The sequence below is a fragment of the Bos indicus genome, chromosome 8 (assembly GCF_029378745.1).
Source record: "Bos indicus isolate NIAB-ARS_2022 breed Sahiwal x Tharparkar chromosome 8, NIAB-ARS_B.indTharparkar_mat_pri_1.0, whole genome shotgun sequence".
Lineage (NCBI taxonomy): Eukaryota > Metazoa > Chordata > Mammalia > Artiodactyla > Bovidae > Bos > Bos indicus.
Window position 1 is genome coordinate 8,191,495 of NC_091767.1, and position 24,857 is coordinate 8,216,351.

A 24,857-nucleotide genomic window follows, 5' to 3' on the forward strand; every position below is an offset into this window, starting at 1 on the left:
GCTTTTGAGGTTTTTTTTTTTTTTTTTCCCCCCAAGCACACTATATCTTGTTGTTACAAACCTCTGCCTCTACATTGTCTTTTGCAGTTCTGTGGAGTTTTCCTTTTTTTTCCCCCTCTTCTTTTTTTCTTTTTTAATTTCTAATTTTAATTCTTAGTTTTTAAAACTTATTATTTTTTCTATATTTATTCTTTTCTATATTTATTTCTAAACTTATTATTTTTTCTATATTTATTCGTTTGATTTTCCCCTTGCAGTCAATCTTTAACGTTATATATATGTTCTTTATCTACTTTTATTTAACTTTGCATATCTATTCTTTCTTTTCTTTCTTTCCTTTCCTCTCATTTGTTAGTTTTGCTTTCATTGCTTTATCCCCCACTTGGCACCTTGCGTTAGTTTTGTTTTCCAGTTTGTGTTTTAGTTACTTTGGTTCTTAATTAGTAGATATAATTTTTGGTTTCCTTTATTTGCTGGGTCAATCTATTGCACTTTATTTTTGTTGGACTGTTTTGATTTTGCTTATGGATGTATATGTGTATATTCCATTATTTTAATTATCATATGCCTGATTTTTTAACTGCCATTTGTTTGGGGTTCATCTTTGGTTTCTCATTTTGGGGTATGTGTTTTAATCTCACTTAATGCCATAACTAACCACTTGTGGAATCTTCCTTCCTGACCAGAGATCAAGCCCTGAGCCTTTGGAGTGAGAGTACTGAATCCAAGACCCTAGACTACCAGAGAACTAACCCTAGGGAGTATCAAATAGTAAGAACTCACACAAAGGAAACCACTTGAACACAAGACCAACCAACAGTAGCACCCTGTGCAGGACACCTCGTCTAAACAACACACAAAACAAATACAAACCCAACCATCAGCAGACAGGATTACCACCTCCCTGAGCCTCACCCATAAGAGAAAAAACACAAAAAACTCAGCATAAATCTCATCCTATACGAAGCTTACACAAACTACTGCATCAATCTTAGGGGGGAAGAAACCAAAAGGAAGTAAGAATTCAACCCTGAAGCCTGGGAAAAGGAGACCTCAGTTAGTTAAAAAAAAAAAAGGCAGAGAAATACTGCACAGATGAAGGAACAAACTAGAAACACAGAAGTCCAAATAAATGAAGAGGAAGTAGGCAAACTTCTGGAAAAAGAATTCAGAATAATAATAGTAAAGATGATCAAAAACCTTGAAAACAAAATGGAGAAAATGCAAGAATTAACAAAGACCTAGAAGATTTAAAAGAATAAACATACACAGACAAACACAATTACTGAAATTAAAAATACTCTAGAAGGAATCAATAGCAGAATATCTGAAGCAGAAGAACAAATCAGTGAGCTGGAAGATAAAATGGTGGAAATAACTTCTGAAGAGCGAATAAAGTAAAAAGAATGAAAAGAACTGATGATAGTCTCAGAGACCTCTGGGACAATATCAAACACACCAAAATGTGAATTATAGGGATCCCAGAAGAAGAGAAAAAGAAAGGGTATGAGAAAATTTTTGAAGAGATTATAGTTGAAAATTTCCCAAAATGGAAAAGAAAATAGTCAATCAAGTCCAAAAGGTGCAAAGAGTCCCATACAGGATAAACCCAAGGAGAAACACGCCAAGACACATACTAATCAATCTAACAAAGACTAAACACAAAGAAAGAATATTAAAAGCAGCAAGGGAAAAGCAACAAGTAATACCAGAGAAGAGAAAGAAATAAAAGGAATCTGGATCAGAAAAGAAGAAGTAAAGCTCTCACTGTTTGCAGATGACATGATACTGTATGTAGAAAACCCTAAAGATACTATCAGAAAATTACTAGAGCTAATTAGTAAATTTAGCAAAGTCACAGGATACAAAATCAATACACAGAGATCACTTGTATTTCTATATACTAACAATGAAAAATCAGAAAGAGAAATTAAGGAATCAATCCCATTCACCACTGCAACAAAAAGAATAAAATATCTAGGAATACCTAAGGAGACAAAATATCTAGGAATATCTAGGAATACCTAAGGAGACAAAAGAATTGTACACAGAAAATTATAAGACACTGATGAAAGAAATCAAAGACGACACAAACCGATGGAGAGATATTCCATGATCCTGGGTAGGAAGAATCAATATTCGGGAAATGACTATACTACCAAACGCAATTTACAGATTCAGTGTGATCCCTATCAAACTACCAAAGGCATTTTTCACAGAACTAGAATAAAAAATTTCACAATTCATATGGAAACACAAAAGACCCTGAAGAGCCAAAGCAGTGTTGAGAAAGAAGAATGGAGTTGAAGGAATCAACCTTCCTGACTTCAGATTATACCACAAAGCTACAGTCATGAAGATAGTATGGTATTGGCACAAAAACAGAAATACAGACCAATGGAACAAGATAGAAAGCCCAGAAATAAATTCATGCACCTATGGGCACCTTATTTTTGACAAAGGAGCCAAGAATACACAATGGGGCAAAGACAGCCTCTTCAGTAAGTGGTGCTGGGAAAACTGGACAGCCACATGTAAAAGAATGAAATTAGAACACTTCCTAACACCATACACAAAGATGAACTCAAAATGGATTAAAGACCTAAATACAAGGACAGAAACTAGAAAACTCAGAGGAAAACATAGGCAGAACACTTGATGACATATATCAAAGCAAGATCCTCTATGACTCACCTCCTAGAGTAACGGAAATAAAAACAAAGGTAAACAAGTGGGACCTGATTAAACTTAAAAGTTTTTGCACAGCAAAGGAAACTATAAGCAAGGTGAAAAGACAACCCTCAGAATGGGAGAAAATAATAGCAAGTGAAAAACTGACAAAGGATTAATTTCCAAAATATACAAGCAGCTCATACAACTCAATACAAGAAAAACAAACAACCCAATCAAAAAGTGGGGAAAAGACCTAAATAGACATTTCTCCAAAGAAGACATACAGATGGTTAACAAACACACTGCTCATTGTTAGAGAAATGCAAATCAAAACTACAGAGAGATATCACCTCATACCAGTCAGAATGGCCATCATCCAAAAGTCTACAAACAATAAATGCTGGAGTGGGTGTGGAGAAAAGGGAACCCTCTTGCACTGTTGGTGGGAATGTAAACTGATACAACCACTATGGAAGATGGCATGGAGATTCCTTAAAAAACTAAGAATAAAAGCACCATATGACCCAGCAATCCCAAACCTAGGTATATACCCTGAGGAAACCAAAACTGAAAAAGGCACATGTATTCCATTGTTCATTGCAGCACGATTTACAATAGCTAGAACATGGAAGCAATCTAGATGTCCATCAACAGATGAATGGATAAAGAAGTTGTGGTACATATACACAATGGAATATTACCCAGCCATCAAAAAGGCAGCATTTGAGTCAGTTCTGATGAGGTGGATGAACCTAGAGCCTATTATACAGAATGAAGTAAGTCAGAAAGAGAAAGATAAATATTGTATACTAATGCACATATACGGAATCTGGAAAAAACGGTACAGAAGAATTTATTTGCAGGGCAGCAAAGGAGAAACAGACATAGAAAACAGACTTATGGTCATGGGGAGAGGTCAGGAGAGGGTGAGATGTATGGAGAGTAACATGGAAACTTACATTACATATATAAAACAGACAGCCAACGGAAATTTGCTATATGTCGCAGGAAACTCAAACAGCTGCTCCGTATCAACCTAGAAGGGTGGGGTGGGGAGGAAGATGAGAGGCTGGTTCAAAAGGGAGGGGATATATGTATACCTATGGCTGATTCATGTTGAGATTTGATAGAAAACAGGAAAATTCTGTAAAGCAATTATCCTTCAATTAAAAAATTAAATAAAATTTTTAAAAAAGATTATTTACATTTAATGTCAAATGCCATATAACTAAATTATAGTATCTTAATTCAACCAGAATTTTAATTCATCCTAAATTTATTTTTGGATTTTGCATTTGTACCTAGTTTTAAAAATCAAAGTAAAAAGGACAAGGAAGTAAGACAAAGAGGAATATTTTCTATCCAGCCAAAGCTAACTGTCTCAAAGAAAGATCCTCATTTTTCTGCCAGTTCACAATAAATGTGAGAAAACAATTCAATCTTCACTTGAAAAAAATCTCATCTATTTGATATATAACAGCAGATAAGGAAAAGGGATATTTGCGGTACAAAGCTCAAGTGCCAATCTGAATTCCTGTGCCAGATTGCATCAAAAAATCCCTGATCACACTTAGTACATGAAAGGTCTGACAATAAAGTAGTAAAATCAATTCTTCAACGCCACGAGAAAAGAAATCTCATTACATATTCAAAACATATACTTCTAGAAAGACAAGTCATTTTCAGTTCTAGAACTAGGCTAGCATTTAGCATTTAAGTAAAACTACTGAGCAGCTGGTTTCATTTTTTTGTTGTTACTGTTGAAATACAGTTGATTTACAATGTTGTGTTAGCTGTAGGTGTACAGCAAAGTAATTCGGTTATATATATTTTTTCAGGTTATTTCCCATTATAGGTTATTGCAAGATATTAGACATAGTTCAGTGTGCTGCACAGTAAGTGCTTGCTGCTTACCTATTTTACGCCCAGTAGTTTGTAACTGTTGGGTGGCTTCATTTTTTAATTTATTTTTGGGTTGCTGTTAAACTGTTAACTCTGTTGAAAATTTATTTATTTATTTATTTTTTTTCTGGATAGTCAAATCTATGGTTTTTCCAGTTGTCATGTATGAATGTGAGAGCTGGACCATAAAGAAGATGGAATACTGAAGAATTGATGCTTGTGAACTCCGGTGCAGGAGAAGACTCTTGAGAGTCCCTTGGATGGCTAGGAGATAAAACCAGTCAATCCTAAAGAAAATCAACCCTGAATATTCATTGGAAGGCCTGATGTGGAAGCTGAAGCTCTAATGCTTTGGCCACCTGATATGAAGAGCCGACTCATTGGAAAAGACCCTGATGCAGGGAAAAATTGAGGGCAGGAGGAGAAGGGGGCGACAGAGGATGAGATGGTTGAATGGTATCACTGACTCAATGGACATGAGTTTGAGCAAACTCTGGGAGATAGTGAAGGACAGGGGAGCCTGGTGTGCTGCAGTCCATGGGGTCACAAAGAGTGGAACATGATTTAGTGACTGAATAACAACAACAACAACAACAACAAATGCAATTCTATTTTTAGTTTTTAAAGAAAATTTATTTATTTTTAATGCTTCCAAAATGATATATTTTTAAGCAAATAGTTAAAAATTCAGTTCCAAAAACAAAAATCGACCCCACAGCAAATTTTTCAATCTGTTATCTCTCAGGCTCACAAAGTGCCAGAGAGAAGTTCTTCAAAGAATATTGGTTGAGTAAATAAAAGTTAGAGAGGTATACTCAAAAGCTACCAGCAATTCATGGAATAAAAGAAACGGTTATTCACTCAGTCGTGTACAACTTTTTGCGACCCCATGGACTGTAGCCAGGCTCCTGTGTCCATGGGATTTCCCAGGCAAGAATACTGGAGTCGGTTGTCATTCCCTTCTCCAGGGGATCTTTCCAACCCAGGGATTGAACCTGGGTCTCTGGCATTGTGGTGGGCAGATTCTTTACCGTCTGAGTCAACAGATAGAAATTCATGGGAAAGGAAAACAAATAAACAGATGATCAACATGATACATAATTAAAACTATGCTCAGAAATTACTTTCTACCAACCACACTGGCAAAAATTCAAAATAATTTGTTGGTGATGCTGTGGAGAAATAAGCACCTTCTTGCACTGCTGGTGGGAGTTCAAACTGATACAGCTTTTACAGAGGGCAATGTGACAACAGCTAACAAAACTGCACAGGCATATACTCTTGGTGACATGGCTAGTAAACTTCTAGAAACTTACGCTATAGATATGTTGATACATTAACACGTGTGAAGGTTAGATGTGTATGTGTATATGCATGCACGTGTGGTATACACATACACTTACCACAGTACAGCAGCAAAAGATTTCAAAAAATGTAACTGTCCATCATAAAAGGCATGACATGCTACTGTTTATGGCTGGTGGGCTGCAGTCCATGGGATCTCGAAGAGTCGGACACGACTGAGCAACTTCACTTTCACTTTTCACTTTCCTGCATTGGAGAAGGAAATGGCAACCTACTCCAGGTTTCTTGCCTGGAGAATCCCAGGGACGGCGGAGCCTGGTGGGCTGCCGTCTATGGGGTTGCAGAGTCGGACACGACTGAAGGGACGCAGCAGCAGCAGCAGCAGCAGCATGGCAAAAAATAAATATACTTTAACAGTAATATATTTATAAATGTGTGTGTGTGTGCACATGTGTATAAAAGGATAGGCAAACAACATTGGCTGACTCAGGGGTAGAGAACCACTGGCTGAGGGACAAGGATGACAGGCAGACTGTGTATCTTTGAAGGTATTTTATACCACTAAACCACTCAAAAATAACTTTTAAATATTAACTTTAGTTAGATCATGAAATGCATATCTCTAAGGATTTTCTCTTCTCATATCATAAATTCAAAAGAAAACCTTAATAAAATGTTTTCCATCAATTATCTATTTTAATTACTATCAAGACTCTCTTCTGGAGAAGGCAATGGCACCCCACTCCAGTACTTTTGCCTGGAAAATCCCATGGATGGAGGAGCCTGGTAGGCTGCAGTCCATGGGGTCGATGAGGGTCGGACACGACTGAGCGACTTCACTTTCACTTTTCACTTTCATGCATTGGAGAAGGAAATGGCAACCCACTCCAGTGTTCTTGCCTGGAGAATCCCTGCTGCCTATGGGGTCGCACAGAGTCGGACACGACTGAAGTGACTTAGCAGCAGCAAGGGGAGGAGGAAAAGAAGGGCCATGAAGGCCTGGGAGGCAGACACAGGTGGCCAGAGACCAGGCAGCAGGGAAGGGAGGCCGACAAGCACACGCCGTGGCTCTGGGAGACCAAAGGAAAAAAAAAAAAAAAAAAAGACTCTCTTCTTTGTATATCTTTCAACTAAATTTCAATTCCTAAAACCACACACACATTTCCACATGGAAATCTAAAGAGGCATCAGTTCAGTTCAGTTCCATTGCTCAGTCGTGTCCGACTCTTTGTGACTCCATGAATTGCAGCACGCTAGGCCTCTCTATGCATCACCAACTCCCGGAGTTCACTCAAACTCACATCTATTGAGTTGGTGATGCCATCCAACCATCTCATCCTCTGTTGTCCCCTTCTCCTCCTGCCCTCAATCCCTCCCAGCATCAGGGTCTTTTCCAATGAGTCAACTCTTCTCATGAGGTGGCCAAAGTACTGGAGTTTCAGCTTTAGCATCATTCCTTCCAAAGAACACCCAGGACCGATCTCCTTTAGAATGGACTGGCTGGATCTCCTTGAGGTCCAAGGGACTCTCAAGAGTCTTCTCCAACACCACAGTTCAAAAGCATCAATTCTTTGGCATTCAGCTTTCTTCACAGTCCAACTCTCACACCTATACATGACTACTGGAAAAACCATAGCCTTGACTAGACGGAACTTTGTTGGCAAAGTTGGCATACTTGTCTCTGCTTCTGAATATGTTGTCTAGGTTGGTCATAACTTTCCTTCCAAGCAGTAAGCGTCTTTTAATTTCATGGATACAATCACCATCTGCAATGATTTTGGAGCCCCCAAAAATAAAGTCTGACACTGTTTCCATCTATTTCCCATGAAGTGATGGGACCAGATGCCATGATCTTAGTTTTCAGAATGTTGAGCTTTAAGCCAACTTTTTCACTCTCTTTCACTTTCATCAAGAGGCTTTTTAGTTCCTCTTCACTTTCTGCCATAAGGGTGGTGTCATCTGCATATCTGAGGTTATTGAGATTTCTCCCAGCAATCTTGATTGCAGCTTGTGCTTCTTCCGGCCCAGCGTTTCTCATGATGTACTCTGCATAGAAGTTAAATAAGCAGGGTGACAATATACGGCCTTGATGTACTCCTTTTCCTATTTGGAACCAGTCTGTTGTTCCAAGTCCAGTTCTAACTGTTTCCTGACCTGCATATGTCCTGATTAAAAACCTAAAGAAAGAGAAAGAGGGTATACTTACACTGTCCGTATAAAAACTACAGAGAAAGGCTGAGAACTGTAAAGCTATAGAAAGTGCAAGCTGCTCACCAAGTGGAACCTGAACACATAACACTCAATACAACATCAAGTCTTTGGAATTTTTTTTTCATTGAAATTATAGCTACAAATAAGGATTACCAGAGCAAAAAAGAAGAGAAAGGATCTCTAAAACAGAGTACTCAATTACATTGTCATTGTTCAATCGCTCAGTTCTGTCCAACTCTTTTGTGACCCCATGAACTGCAGCATGCCAGGCTTCCCTGTCCTTAACCATCTCCCAGAATTTGCTCAGTCTCATGTCCATTGAGTAAGTGATGCCATCCAACCATCTTATCCTCTGTTGCCTCTTTCTCCTCTAGGCCTCAATCTTTCCCACCAGCATCAGGGCATCTTTCCCACCAGAATCCAATGAGTCAGCTCTTTGCATCAGGTGGCCAAAATACTGAAGCTTCAGCATCAGTCCTTCCAATGAATATTCAGGGTTGATTTCCTTTAGCATTGACTTGTTTGATCTCTTTGCTATTTCACGGGATTCTCAAGTGTCTTCTCCAGCACCACAGTATGTAACTAGCATAATTTCCTAGCGCTACTGAGCCAGAGCCATATTTTCTCTAACACTTGGGCCTGAACCGTCAGAGTTACTGGGCCCACCACCAGAGATTCTGGTTCAAGTCTGGGGTGGGCTCAATAATATGCATTCCTAACCAGTACCAGTGATGGGATGCTGTTATGCCAGGACCACACTTTGAAAAGCACTCACCAAATAATTTCTTTTCTATAAAGAAAACTGAGCGCAGAAGAATTGATGCTTTTGAACTGTGGTGTTGGAGAAGACTCTTAAGAGTCCCTTGGACTGCAAAGAGATCCAACCAGCCCATCCTAAAGGAAATCATCCTGAATATTCATTGGAAGGACTGATGCTGAAGCTGAAACTCCAATACTCTGGCCACTGATGTGAAGAACCAACTCATTGGAAAAGACCCTGATGCTGGGAAAGATTGAAGGTGGGAGGAGATGGGGACGATAAGAGGATGAGACGGTTGGATGCATCATCTACTCGACAGACATGAGTCTGAGCAAGCTCTGGGAGTTGGTGATGGACAGGGAAGTCTGGTATGCTGCAATCCGTGGGGTCACAAAGAGTCGGACACAACTGAGCAACTGAACTGAACCAAATAATCTATTACAGACACTAAACGTCTTCAAAGTCAAAGTCAGTGCATTACAGCCACAGGTGGTGGTTCTAAGAGGTGCTGTCTAAGCAACTTTATTCTATAGTCTTAATAATCACCTCTTAACTAAACCTCTTATTCAGACTGCTCTGTCTTACCTGCTAACCACCTAATTTTCAACTTTTACTTTCTTCACACTATTTTCTTCCCTTCCTCTGTACATGTACTTTTTATTAGTTTCAGCCATTTACATTTCTTTCCACCTGTAATGTGATGTGTCCTCATCTCTAGCCCCAGAAAAAAACTTCCAATGGAAATGCCCAAAATATAAGTGCCAAGTACAGAAGTCTGCTTAAGTCAAGTCAAACAGATTCAAGTCAAAAAGAAGGGTTATAAGAAAATTTACACACTTCTGTGATAAAAAACTGTCTGTAAGGAAAATAAGGAAAAATTTCATTTGACATCTAGTGCTATACTGAAGAGAAATACTGAATGGCAAGTTACACTGCAAACATATGAACATAACTGGCTTTAAACACAAGCTCACAAGGTAGGGGGGGAAATGGGTACCAAGACTGGAATTTAAACGCACATTTATTGAAAGCTTTATTGCTTTTAGGCATGAGAACTAAAGTATTATCATTGTTATGTTTATAACCAGCCAGAATCACATTTTGACAGATCTACAGAAATGTGGTACCAGCTTCATACAAAACACCTCCTTGTGAGAGGCAAATTGAAGGTGGACTGGAGTGATAAATCATCATTCTGAACCCTGGAACTAAACACAGATCTTTGGGCCAAATGTCCCTCAGGCTCCCTTCCTGGAGAAGGGGCAAGAACTGAGGATCCCAGTTTTATTTTGTCAAAGTGCAAGGCAGAGCAGACCCCAAGGAAAGAATGGAGCCAAGAACTCTCCAGGGAGATCTGGAAAGGAACAAATACTAATATATTAAAGTCTAAGACTTAGCGAAGACCTGACTCCTGGAAGAACTGTGTGCAGAAGAACAGACCAACCTTTGCTGGGAAAAGCATTACTAGCAGGGCTTTTAAAGTCCTCCTTCAGAAACAGGGAGGCAGGTCAAACACTTTGCGCAAACTCCCACCATTCCCAATAGCCTGGTTCCTTTTAAAACCTATGTTTAACACAATATTGTAAAGTTTAAAAATAAAATGAAATTAAAAAGAAAAAAAAAATAATAAAACCTATGTTTATTTCCCAAGGATCCGTCAAGATCTCCCAACCATGCCACACCCAAAACAGAATTAACTCGGTGACCATTACACCACAGACCCAATCAGATCATGTCGCCTCCTATTTTAAAACCTAGCAATGACTTCCCCTCACTAACAGAATGAAGTCTAAACACTTTACTTGCTTATGAATGAGGTCATTCACTGGTTTGCTGCAATCCATGGGGTGGCAAAGAGTCTGACATGACAGCAACTGAACAATGAGGTCATTCATGACCTGGCCTCCTACCTTTGGCCCTGATCTTCCATCAAAAAGCCTCATCCTCCAATCACCTGTATTTCCTCAAAAGCATCCTCTGGGCTCATCCTTATATAAAAAAACATAAATGTCTCCACATTCCTCTCTGATATTTCTGAAACCTGGGCAGCGGAGCAGCAGCAGCAAAGAGCCACCATTCTACCATGGAGCTTTCTCAAGAGCTATATGCAGTGAGGAGATGTCGACTGAAATTATGTTTTAATCCTTCTAAGAAAACAAAATATACTAGATGATAAAACAGAAAAAACAACAACAACTGCAGAGACTACAGGGGAACAAGGCCAGTTGAGATCTCTCTTCATTCCTGTATTCTAACCAGAAGAGTTAGGAGATGTTCTCTTTCAAACCTAGACAGTAGCCCTCACATCTCAAGGATACATAAGGGTCTCCTTAAAATCATTATCTGGGGTAGTAGGTTCTCTACTGCCCCACTCTAGGGGAAGGTCACACAAACTGCCACCACTTCTCAGCAGCTCCTAGTTTTCTGGAAGAAAAAGGAGAGCGGGGAGAAGGTCTAAAATCTGCTCTTCTGGGTCAAATGGAATAAGGAAGCAAATACTTTTGCTAAATGGAAAAATACCATTCCACAATATGAGCAATGTATGTATGAAGCACAAGCAGGGAGATTTTGCTGAACTGAAATAAAAGTAAGAAGACAGGTTAGTTCTGAATCTTTTCAGTCTTTTTTTTCCTCTTTATTGTCTCCTCTTAAATCTCAGGCTTTCTGAATTATACAAGAGTCCTAAGATCTTTAGAATTAAGACAAACAGATAAACACTGGAACAAAACTGACAAATAAAACATAACCCAAAATAAGACTTAAGTCCAAAACCTTATTCCTTGAAACCACTCTCCCCTGACCCACAGTAAATGCCCTAAGCCCCTTCCAACTGCCTTACCTGAAGCAGGCATCAACCCCTTTTCCTCTCTGAAGACAGAAGAGCAGTAAGGTAGGGTCTTCTCATCACTGTACTCAATGTAAACGACATTCTTAAAACATGTGCCTCTACCTTAGAAGATGATTACCTGCTAAAACTCTGCACTTAAAATCCATTCCTGAAAGACTGTTATGAATGCAGGGATCACAGGGAGGTCCTACAGGTACTTCCCACAGTGAATCATCTATACTTGGGACATATCTCATGTCACAATACTGGCAGGTACAGCTTTCCCACCACGTTCTCTGATTAGTATAAATAATCAAGGATTAGAATCAGAATTTATTTTATTTGAGGAACAGAACACTGGTTACAAATCGAATACAAGAAAATAAACTATATTTTTCAGGCAAGTTTCTACTGTTAAAAAGAGCCAGAACAACTTTCAGGAAAGAGTATAAGAAGACTTAGAGTAAGTGGCTTCAAGACTAATTTTTAAAGTTACAGTAATCAAGAGAATGTGATACTGGCATTAAGATACACAAAAAGATCAATGGCACAGAACAGAGCTCAGAAATAGAATCACACATTTATGGGCAATTAATTTTCAGCAAAGGTACAGAGGCAATTCAGTAAAGAATAACTTGTCAACAAATGAACTAGAATAACTGGATGCTGATAAGCAAAAAAAAAAAAAAAAAAAAACCTGATCTATACTTCATGTTATATACCCAAAAAAGGCAACAAAGTGGATCACAGCACAGACCTAGATGTAACCCATAAAACTGTAAAACTTCTACAAGATAACACAGAAGAACATCTTTATGTACCTGGGTTTGTCAAAGACATCTAAAATACAACACCAGAAGCACAATCCGTAAAAGAATAAATTAATAAAACAGATTTCATCAAAAATTAAAACTTCTGCTCATTAGAAGATATTGTTGTAAGAATGAAAAGACAAACCAGAGACTGGCAGAAAATATTTTCAAAGCATGTACGTGATAAAGAACTTGTATCCAAAATAAACATTTCTCAGTACCCAACAGTAAGAAACCAAACAGTCCCAATTTAAAAATGAGCAAGAAATTTTAACAGATACCTTGCCAAAGAAGATATATGGATGGCAATAAGCAGATGAAAATATGCTTAACAATATTAGTCATTTAAAGAAATGCCAACTGATACCATGATGCATCTCTTTAGTTGAGTTCAGTTCAGCCACTCAGTCATGTCTGACTCTTTGCAACCCCATGGACTGCAGCACACCAGGCTTCCCAACACCTGGAGCACGCTCAAACCCATGTCCATTGAGTCAGTGATGCCATCCAACCATCTCATCATCTGTCGTCCCCTTCTCCTCCTGCCTTCAATCTTTCCCAGCAGCAGGGTCTTTTCCAGTGAGTCAGTTCTTTGCATCAGATGCCCAAAGTACTGGGGCTTTAGCTTCAGTCCTTCCAATGAATATCAAGACTGATTTCCTTTAGGATTGATTGGTTTGATCTCCTTGCTCTCCAAGGGACTCTCAAGTCTTCTCCAACATCACAGTTCAAAAGCATCAATTCTTTGGTGCTCAGCTTTCTTCTCACATTCATACAGGACTACTGGAAAAACCACAGCTTTGACTAGACAGACATTTGTCAGCAAAGTACTCTCTCTGCTTTTTAATATGCTGTCTAGGTTGGTGATGGAGAAGGCAATGGCAACCCACTCCAGTACTCTTGCCTGGAAAATCCCATGGGCAGAGGAGCCTGATAGGCTGCAGTCCATGGGGTCACAAACAGGCGGACAGGACTGGGCGACTTCACTTTCACTTTTCACTTTCATGCATTGGAGAGGGAAATGGCAACCCACTCCAGTGTTCTTGCCTGGAGAATCCCAGGGACAGGGGAGCCTGGTGGGCTGCCGTCTACGGGGTCGCACAGAATGGGACACGACTGAAGCGACTTAGCAGTAGTAGCAACAAGTTGGTGATAACTTTTCTTCCAAGGAGCAAGTGCCTTTTAATTTCATGGCTGCAATCACCATTTGCAGTGATTTTGGAGCTCAAGAAGATAAAGTCTCTCACTGTTTCCATTGTTTCCCCATCTATTTGTTATGAAGGGATGGGACCAGATGCCATGATCTTAGTTTTTTGAATACTGAGTTTTAAGCCAACTTTTTCACTCTCCTCTTTCACTTTCATCAAGAAGCTCTTTAGTTTCTCTTTGCTGTTTGCCTTTAGGGTGGTATCATCTGCATATCTGAGGTTATTGATATTTCTCCCTGCAGTCTCGATTCCAGCTGTGCTTCATCCAGCCCAGCATTTTGCATGATGTACTTTGCATAGAAGTTAAATAAGCAAGGTGACAATACACAGTCTTGATGTATTCCTTTCCCAATTTGGAACCGGTCTGTTATTCCAAGTCTGGTTCTAACTGTTGCTTCTTGACCTGCATACAGATTTCTCAGGAGGCAGGTTAGGTGGTCTGGTATTCCCATCTGTTGAAGAATTCTCCAGTTTGTTGTGATCCACACAAAGGCTAAAATCACAACTGATCCCACTGAACAAGTGTTGGTCTGAACTGTGTGCCCCAAACTTCATAGGCTGAAGTCCTAACCCCCAGTGCCTCAGAATATGTGGGTCTTTAAAGAGATGATTAAACTAAAACAAAGTTAAGAGTGGGCCCTAATCCAATCTGACCCTACAAGAAGAGGAAATTTAGACACAAAACAAGACTACAAAGAAAAGAGTGTGTGAAGAGGCAACAACAGAGCAGCAGTCATTTACAAAACAAGGAAAATGGCCTCAGGAGAAAGCAACTCTGCGAACACCTTGATCTTGGACTTCCACCCTCAGGAATCACAAGGAAATTCATTTCTGTTGTTTAAGCCCCTCAGTCTATGGTGTTTGCTTATAGAAGCCCTAGCAAACTGACTCAGCAAGGATCTGAAGCAACAGTAAATAACTCTCATGTAGCTAATGGAAATGCCAAATGGTAAAACCACTTTGGAAAACAATAACAATGTCTTAAAACCTTAAACATATACCTCCCATTTGATCTAGCCATTCCACAACTAGGTACTTACCACCAAAAGAAAAGGCCCAAAGACTTGTACACAAATGTTCATGGCATATTTATTTGTAATAGCACCAAACTGGAAACAACCCGAGTATACATTAACAGATGAATGGATAGACAAACTAGTGTCTCTACAAGTGAATAATTCCAGCCAAAAAAAGCAATGAACTATTAATATGCCCAACAGCATGGCTGAGTCTGAAAATAATTACGATGAGTTAAAAAAAAGAAAAAGAGGACATAGTATATAATTTCACTAACATAAAATTCTAGAAAAGGTAAACCAATCTATAGTGAAAAAGCAGATGAGTAGCTGCCTGGAGAAGGGATAATAAGGGGTTATAAAGGTGCACAAGGAAACTGAACAGTGATACATATGTTGGTTATCTTAATTGTGACTCTCAAGGGTGATACACATTCCAAAACATACCAAATTATATGCTTCAAATGTGCATAGTTTTCTGTAAGCCAATTATATTTCAATGAAACTTAAAAATCTAAATATGTGCATATTACTTATTTAATACCACAAAGGTAAAACAGACATAAAATTATCCATCAATAAAAGTTACTAATAAACTTATTTCAGGCCTTGACAGATGGAGTAAGTAAAAAATCAAGAATACAGAAAAATATTAAGCTGAGACATACAGGTGCATACTCATATCTATGCACTCACATATAACTCTACATCATAAAAAGAGAACTATTCTTCTGTTCAAGGAGTCACAACACTACACAAAGAGTGAAATATCAGGCAAGTAGAGAACATCTTAACAAATTACAGAAAGAAGAAATAACTCAAACATTCTAATCATGATAAAATAAAACTGGAGATTTATGACAACAGCAAAGCCAACCAAATATCCACAAACCTATCAGAATTTAAAACACTCTCTCATAAATAAATGTTAGACCAAAGGGGAAATCAAACATATAATTATAGATTATCTCAAAAACTATAATTAAACTTAAAACCATGTCAGAATCTACAGGTCACTACCAAATCTTTACTATGAGAAACTTCACAGTTTAAATGTCTATGTTACTAAATAAGAATGAAATAAGTTAATAAGTATACAGATGAAGAAATCAGAAAAACAAAACAAAACATGAATCTAGGAAACCAGAGAAGAGGAATCACGAATGCCATCAACTGAAATCCACACACAAAAAAGGGCTGTGTCTTAGAAATAAAATTCAATATAACCTATAAGTCACTAATCAGCCTACTCAAAAGCTAAAGAGAGGTCATAAATAAATACACATAACTAAAAATGAGAAAAAGAAAAGTGAAAAAAAGTATAGGTGACTAATTTCTTAACTCAATGCTGGTTATGAGAATAAGGTCCAATGAATAAAGAGTTAGCAAAACTGATTCACAGAATAATAATCATAAAAGGCTAATATCTTGCATGGAACAAAGAAAGCAAAAAAGCTACATTCCAAATATCAAACCCAGGTATTTCATGCGTGATCTGTTACACAGGCAAGGAATAGGTGTTCTAAAGCTATTTAAAGTGTTCCCATGAACAGATTAAAGAAAAATTTCTAATTCCTTTTAAAAAGGAGAAAAATAAAACACACAAATACACACACATACCACACGTGAAAAGGCATGTTAACTTATTAAAATTGAGGAATATCCAAATAAAATAATATCAATAGAAAAAATACAGCTAAACATTAAAGAAATAATATACCTTATCAAGGTTTGTATTCCAATTAGGAAATTTTAAAATATCATATTCAAACTTTTAAAAACGCATAACAATGAGGTATCCACTTAGTAAGAAATATGCATGATCTGTATAAAGAATCTATATCACTCAACTGGGGAACATAAAAGAAGCCCCAAATTAATTGGGAAATGTCTTGTTTTGAATTGGAAGACTCAATATTGCAAGCTGCCAATTCACTTCAAAGTAACTTATAAATCAGTACATTCTAAATAAAAATTCCAACATATTTTGTAAACTTCAAAATGATCCTAAAGTTCACCTTGACTGAAAAGGTAAGACTGACCAGAAAACTCTGAAATAAGAAAAGTATCAGCTATAAAATCAAACTTAAAAGTATACTAACACTGCATGGAGTTTTATATACGCAATAGACTAAAATAAACAATACTAGGAATTAACAAAGATGTAAAGCGAAATGCTGCTGCTGCTGCTAAGGCACTTCAGTCGTGTCCGACTCTGTGCAACCCCATAGACGGCAGCCCACCAGGCTCCCCTGTCTCTGGGATTCTCCAGGCAAGAACACTGGAGTGGGTTGCCATTGCCTTCTCCAATGCATGAAAGTGAAAAGTGAAAGTGAAGTCACTCAGTGTGTCTGACTCTTAGCGACCCCATGGACTGTAGCCTACCAGGCTCCTCCATCCATGGGATTTTCCAGGCAAGAGTACTGGAGTGGGGTGCCTTTGCCTTCTCTGAAAGCAAAATGCTGCTAGTAGTACAAATTATAAAGAGCTATAAAAAAACACTTTATAAAAATGTTTGTCAGTATCTACTAAAACCGATCATAAGACAAAGTGCAGAAAGAAAAAACGAAATAAAAATAATAAAAATAACATGACAGAAAGCTAAAGTAAACACAAAAGTATTAAAACAAAGAAATTTTACTCTTAGAAACATACCCAATAGAGATGTGTACATATGATCATCAAAAGACAAGGGCAAACATGTTCATAGTAGCATTATTCCTAATATCCAAAAACCAAGACAATCCAAATGCCCATGAATATTAGTACAGATAAGCAAATTATATACTCAGACAATGGAACACTGTACAGCAAGGCAAAACAGCCATCTGCAACTATACCCAACAACAGAGCTGAATCTCAAAAACAATGCTGAGCTAAAGAAGTCACACACCAAGGAATCTGTATGATTCTATATGGAATCATTCATATAAAATTTTCAGACGGGTAAAAAAATTCATATTTATCTGAGCTGCATGAAAGAGGAAAACAATTAAGAATCTTCTGGCCAGGCCCATGGTTTCATCTTGAGCCCCCAACCACTGGCACCTGCTTCTCCAGTCTTCATATGACATATTCCTTGGAACTGCGCTCATTTAACAAGCTTATTTCGTTACTGAAAATGAGTCTGCTTGGCTTGGATATGGTCACCTCAGCCTGTTTTGCTTTGGGCTTCCAAATTTTAAATGGCACTGTTTAACATTTGGGAAGATTGAATTCCCTGCCTTAGGAGTTAATTAAGGGTCAAATAAATAATCCAGAGAGGAGGTCAGATGTGTTTAAAACTGAAAAGAAAGTCTGTCTTCAAATTAGTAAGGCCAAAAGACTTTACAATTTGAATATTAAAGTTCCATTAAAAATTAAAATAAACAAGGGACACGCCATCCCCAGAGTGGGGAAAAAGGATTAGTTTTCACAATAGCCTTGTACTGTCTTTAGGATACAGATCCTCAGTGTAATTCAGGATCCTTAAATGAGATTCAAGAACTATACACACTAAACAAGCTTTACACTTAGAAGAGGCCTGTAAACAAAGCTTTACACTTAGAAGAGGCACATGCTATTTGTTTTATACAAGTATCCAGTTTTTCACCTATTTCACATCTCTCAAAACAATTTATTACTGAATTCTCATAAAGCACCCATCATCACCCCTGGCAGACTATGATCACACAAGGCTAACTGGCCTCCCCATATTTGCTCAAACCTCTCATCAACCTCTGTTTCCCTCCCTTCCACTCCAGAGTGATCTTTCCCAATATTTAAAAAGAGAATCTGATCTTTGCCCAGCAGTGGCTTTCTGGAGCCTATAGGATAAAGTTAAAAGCCTTACAGGACCCTCACTGGTGGGCCTAGCCACCACATCCTGCACCTCCTGCTTACACACACGTCACCTTCTGGGTCTGCTTGTGCAGGACCCCACTCTCCACAGGCACAGTCCCTTCCTCCTAAGTGTGCCCACTGCCTCATACATCCTTCCCCCACTCTTCTGTCAGATTCTACTCATCTCTCTGCTGCAGATTTCAGAATACTAAAGAGGTCTCTGCTGGTGCAAATGAGGTATAAGCACCTACATATACCCACATCAGATAACAGCATCAACTATTCTTGTTCAATTTGTTTCCACTAGACTGGAAGCTTGACACAGAAACCATGACTTTCTTATCCTCTGCTATATACACGGTGCTTTTGCACATATTTGCTGACTGAATGAGTCTAGAAGCACAAAATCTACTGATCTTACAGCCTTCAGTCAATTATTAGTACAAATGATATAACCTTATCAAAATTTCTCTTCAAACATTCCTCACACCTTTATTTGTCATTAAAATACTACATGGGTTTTCAACAATAAAACCAGTATACAAGGTTTGTACATTTATATACATTAAATATATAGATTAAACACATATATAAAATATATATATATTTAAAGAGCGTATGTTTTTTCGGTAAGGATTCAGAGCAGAAAGAATATTAACGCAAGAGTAACGGCTGCCTAATGAAGTTTCATTTTAATTTCTAAAGTCAATTAATACCATGCCCAAAGGGCATTATAACAATGACCAAAAACCTCCTTTTATTAAGCACAGGGTCAAGTCTATGTTCAAACATGTGCTAAATTTTAAAGCTTTATTTAGGAATAATTTTCCTCGTAAGAGGGTGATTCTTTTATTAATAGTATCTATCAGATAAGAAATTAGCGATTAACATTGTGGCCTAACTTAAAGAAAAGAGGTCACCATAAAAATTAATCCTCTTCACAGTTGACAGTTAAAATTATCTAAGAACACCCTGTAAGGACTACTAAGTGTAGGACCATCTGAATTCACTTCTAAACGAGAAACTAGAACAGGGTAAATTACCACAGACCCTAACTTCATCTTCCCCTTACCCTGAAAAGAAATGAAGAGTGCCTGATCTGGCCAAAGCCTGCAGCCACAAGCATGAGAAAGAATCTCAAAATTCTCTCTTCATATTTGTTTTTGATCCTTTCATATATCTATCTTGTATCCTTAACAACCTCAACTCAGTTCATCAAGAGCATGAACCCTGATACATTCTCCTATCACCAGAACTTAGCAAAGACCTTAAACATATTTATAAAAAGAATTAAATATGCACAATGAATACAGCAGCAGTAAGACCCAAGGTCGGGCCACAGCCCCAACTTACCCATAAGCCAACTGTAAGTCTTACACAAGCCTGATAATTCTAAATACAATGTACAGGAGCCATTCATTATATACCAGATTATTTCCTCATTCCTTCCTGATGCAAAGTATCAATTCCTTGTTGTTGGATCAGCCATCCCACCTTTTTAGTAGGTTTATTTCAATTACCCTCTTTCCTTCTCTACTGGGTCCTTCCTTTTATTTAAATACATGCAAGTCTGCCCCAAATTGAATAAACTTCTCTGAACCCCACAATCTCTTCCAGTTTTCTCCTGCCTCAAGTCCCTTCATATCCAAAAGTCTTGAGAAAGTGGTCGACATCTCTTCACCTCCTACTCACTCTTTAATTATACATGCAAGTGAAGTAGTAAATTACAGACATGAAACTAAAGATGAAAATAATTTGCAGGCAAAATCATTACACAGTCATTTAAACATTTCAAAACTTACAAACTGAGAAGGTTACTCAATCCTCTTGGGTAGACATTCTCTTACCACTCCAATTTTATATCTAGCCCACCTCCCACTTGAGCTATACCATGGCAAGACCTAAATCCTCACCATGCCTTTTTGAATAGGGCTTATTCCTTGTGTTCCCTCTGCTTAGAATGTTTTTCCAACCTTTAGTTGATTTAACTCTCTCATTCCTCAAGGACAAATTTAAATGGCATTGCCTCTCCAGAACTTTCTCTAGCATTTCACCCAAAATAAAACTACTCCTTTATCTATGTTCTCAAAACACTAAACTCAAATTTCCCTGACAGCAGGCAACACATATTTTATTGTCTTGCTTGTCTCCTTGGTTGAACTGAATTATTGGAAGGCAGAGATGATCTTAAATGAAGTCAAAGACCTGTGAAACCCCTAAAGTCTATAGCAATTATCAGTTTCTCAAAGAGGCATGTGACTCCAAAGAATTTAAAAATACTGCCCCTTAAATCAGCACGGTACCTGTTAGAGACCCATTAAGTGTCTATTAAATTGTCACCAATATACTTGCAAAATGACTGCACAGTGATGAATCTAAATATTTACTTTGGGGGAGAGAAGGAACAAATCTTGCTTGTAGAATTCTAAGCAACATGTTGTCAGTGCCTCTGCAGGAGGTGGAGCTTAGACCCCTCACACACATGTGCTCACAGTCCTGGAGGGTGGGCCACTTGGTGACTTGCTTCCAAAGAAGAGAATGGCAAGATAGAAAAAGACTAACTTTAAAGTGAAGAAGCCTGGTAGACACCACCTTACCCTAGTGATGAAGGTTAACCTCACCCATGACGTCATGGAGGCATCATGAGCCCCTTGACAGCAATGTATCAACAAGGGCATTTTACCCCTTCTTGACAAAAATCTAGTATTCTTCCCCAAATCCACGACCTCAGTATAACCATGAAAAAAAACACTGGACAAATCCAAACTGAGTAACGTTCTACAAAATGCCTGACCAGTACTCCCCAAAACTGTCAGGGTCATGAAAAACAAGGAAATACTGAAACTGTCACAGCCCAAAGGAGACCGAGGAGATATGACAACAAATGCAGTTTGGCTCCCTGGACTGCATCCTGGAACAAGAAGATACAAACAGGAAAACTGGTGATATTCAAATAAAGCATTTGGAGTTTAGCTAATAGTAATGTATCAATACTGCCGTCCTGGTTTGGACATGTACCATGATAATGTAAGATGCTAACAATGGAGGAACTCTCTATGCTGTCTTTACAACCTTTCTGTAAACATGAAATTATTCAAAAATGAAAAAAAAAAGTTTATTTTTAAAAGTCTAGTTTCATCTAGTTACAAAACTTCTCAGATTCAGTTTCCAAACTTCAAAGAATCATTAGCTTACAGAACAGTTGTCCAATCTCCATTAAGTTACATTAGACATGCCATAAAGGGTATTTTACTTAAACCAAAGCAAAAATCTGTCAATTATAATTAAGAAAATTATAAATTACAACTTAGAAGTTTGTGATTTGCATCTATTTTTTGGTAGTGAAGCTCCAAATGTGTAATTAGTGATTTTTAAAATTTGACCCATTCAACTCCCTACCTTCAAGCACTGTAACGTGCAACCATGCAATGAGGAGTGGGGACAAACAGACCAACAAGCGATAATAAACAGTGAGGCACCACAGCAGGGGGACACGGGGTGCAATGGGAGCACAGAGCAGGAGCGGCTGTCTGTCTGAAGGAGAGGAAGATGGAAGGATCAAGAAAATGAAAAATTTGGAAGGAGATCTAGGATGGGAAGCATCTGTCAAGAGGCGGTGGGTTGAGTGTTATCAGGTAGAGGGAACACTCTACAAGTGAGAGGGCATGGCCAGTCCTTCAGTATGGTAGAGCCTACAGTGTTGAGAAGGGCATGGCAAGGAATGAGGCAACTCAGTTTTTCACTTTGCTTTTGGAACCTGTGCCTAGAAGCTTGTTCCAGAGCTTCTTTAGCTTTCCCAACCACTCTGGAGCAGCTAAAAACCTTTGTGTTTAGTCCATTATTTGCCGTAAAGACTGACCGACAGAACTGCTCTTACGAAGATAAGTACCCTCCACACCATCATATTCAACAACAATAAAAACTTAAGTGTTTAACCATAGGACTCTCTACTCGATCCTATCTACACAATGTTCTTTCTCCCCAGTAGGTGCAAAACGCCACGGAAGGCAGGTTTATAACATGCATAGGTGGCAAAAAGTAAACACAATGCTTTGAGTTCTACACATATATTCAAATTCATCAATTACAAACAGGCAGAGACGAAGGAAGGAGGGAATGGAGGGAGAGAATTCCCACCACATTAACCCCACCATACTGACACAAGCCAAAAATATAAACTGAAACCTCTCAAGGCCTCCCCTTCCTGCAACATACTGCCCCAAATGGCAGTAGAACATACAATTAAAAGTATGAGCTGTGAGGCCAAACTGCAGGGTTTTGAAGCCCAGCTCTACCATTTCCTGACTCCATGACACCTGGCAAATTCCTTAGCCTCTCATGTGCCTCGGTTTCCTGCCTTGTGAATGTGGATGTTACCAGACACTATCTAATGAATGAGTCTGATGTTTAAATTAGCATAATTAGTATGCTATGAACTATTATTGTCAGCTATTATTAATACGAACTATATACCACTGGAAGGGTGTGTTCTCTGTACGTTCACTGAACGGCAATCGTTTTCTCTCCTCACTCAAGAAAGCATGTCAGAGAGTAACGACCATTTTCTTGTCATCTACTTGATCTACTCCATATGATTTACAAAAGTCATTCTCAAGATTTCAGCTCAGTCGCTCAGTTGTGTCCAACTCTTTGCGACCCAATGGACTGCAGCACGCCAGGCCTCCCTGTCCACCAACCCCCAGAGTTTACTCAAACTCATGTCCACTGAGTCAGTACTGCCATCCAACCATCTCATCCTCTGTCGTCCCCTTCTCCTCCTGCCTTCAACCTTTCCCAGCATCAGGGTCTTTTCAAATGAGTCAGCTCTCCACATGAGGTGGCCAAAGTGTTGGAGCTTCAACTTCAGCATCAATCTTTCCAATGAACACTCAGGACTGATCTCCTTTAGGATGGACTGGTTGGATCTCCTTGCAGTCCAAGAGACTCTTCTCCAACATCACAGTTCAAAAGCATCAATTCTTCAGTGCTCAGCTTTCTTTGTAGTCCAACTCTCACATCCATACATGACTACTGGAGAAACCATAGCCTTAACTAGACGGACCTTTGTTGGCAAAGTAATGTCTCTGCTTTTTAATATGCTGTCTAGGTTGGTTATAACTTTTCCTCCAAGGAGCAAGTGTCTTTTAATTTCATGGCTGCTGTCACTATCTGCAGTGATTCTGGAGCCCCAAAAAATAAAGTCTGACACTGTTTCCCCATCTATTTGCCATGAAGTGATGGGACCAGATGGCATGATCTTAGTTTTCTGAATATTGAGCTTTAAACTAACTTTTTCACTCTCCTCTATCACTTTCATCAAGAGGCTCTTTAGTTCTTCTTCACTTTCTGCCATAAAGGTGGTGCCATCTGCATATAGCTTACTACTAATAATAAACTCTGTACAACTTACAGAAACAACCACACTTTGGTGTGTCAGAACACCTAGGAGAAATGCTGGTCTATGTGACAGAAATGGCAGCAGCTTACCTCACACTGCCCCCACACACCTCATCTCTTGCTAACAAAACACTGGTTTTGTCTGGATATCCGTTTGGCCACGCACTTTAAGGGAAGACTGAGCCTATCTCCAGTAGCACTGGCATCACCCACAAACTTGTGAAGAAAGCAAATTCTCAGTCCCCAATTCAAAGTACTAAATCAAAAACTCTACTGGTAAGGGCCACCAATCTGTGTTTTAACAAGTTTTCCAGGTCATTCTGGTACACACAGTCTGAGAATCACTGACTAAGAATCACTGAGCTAATAATGGTAATTCCCCCTAATCTTGTCAGTGACTGGTGTAGGAATGGGCATGTGACAACTCTGACTTAGAGTACTTCTGGAAATTTTGCTTATTCTTAAAAATGAACACAAAGAAGAGATCTTCTCTCTTCCTGCCTCTAGATGTTGCTGACTGGAGAGCTGATGCTTAGAACTGCTGCAGCCATCTTGTAACTGAGAGGATAAGCCAAGTCTACCTGCCATACTGGATCCTTGGTATAATCAAGGTGAAATAATAGCCAATTGTGAATCTACACTTCCATGAGACCTCCTGCTATTTGAGATATCATGTTTCATCAAATATACAGCAATGATAGAAACCATCCTTATTTTATAAGTCATCAAGGAAGGGGGATGCTGGCAACCGCACTGACAAGCTATTCAACTAAATGTTTAAAATGTCTCAATATCAGGAATGTTCATATATGAAGAAAAGGTACATCTCCCAACTGAAAATAGTAAATTCTTTATTGTTTAACCCTCTTATTGAGAAGGGGTTTTCTACTGCTTGTCATGTAGTCAGTCGTGTCTGACTCTTTT

General features: G+C 38.6%; 1 protein-coding gene and 1 long non-coding RNA gene across 2 annotated transcripts in view; both read right to left on the reverse strand.

Moving 5' to 3' along the window:
- XKR6 (XK related 6) overlaps positions 1–24,857 on the reverse strand; it is a 266,199-nt gene that overhangs the window by 205,383 nt on the left and 35,959 nt on the right. The gene's annotated exons all lie outside the window — the stretch shown is intronic.
- Positions 1–24,857, reverse strand: part of LOC109562786 (uncharacterized) — a 98,028-nt gene that overhangs the window by 38,494 nt on the left and 34,677 nt on the right. The window contains exon 1 of the long non-coding RNA XR_011567993.1: positions 1–24,857. This exon is cut by the window's left edge and continues 30,612 nt beyond it; it is cut by the window's right edge and continues 34,677 nt beyond it. This is a non-coding gene — a long non-coding RNA (uncharacterized lncRNA).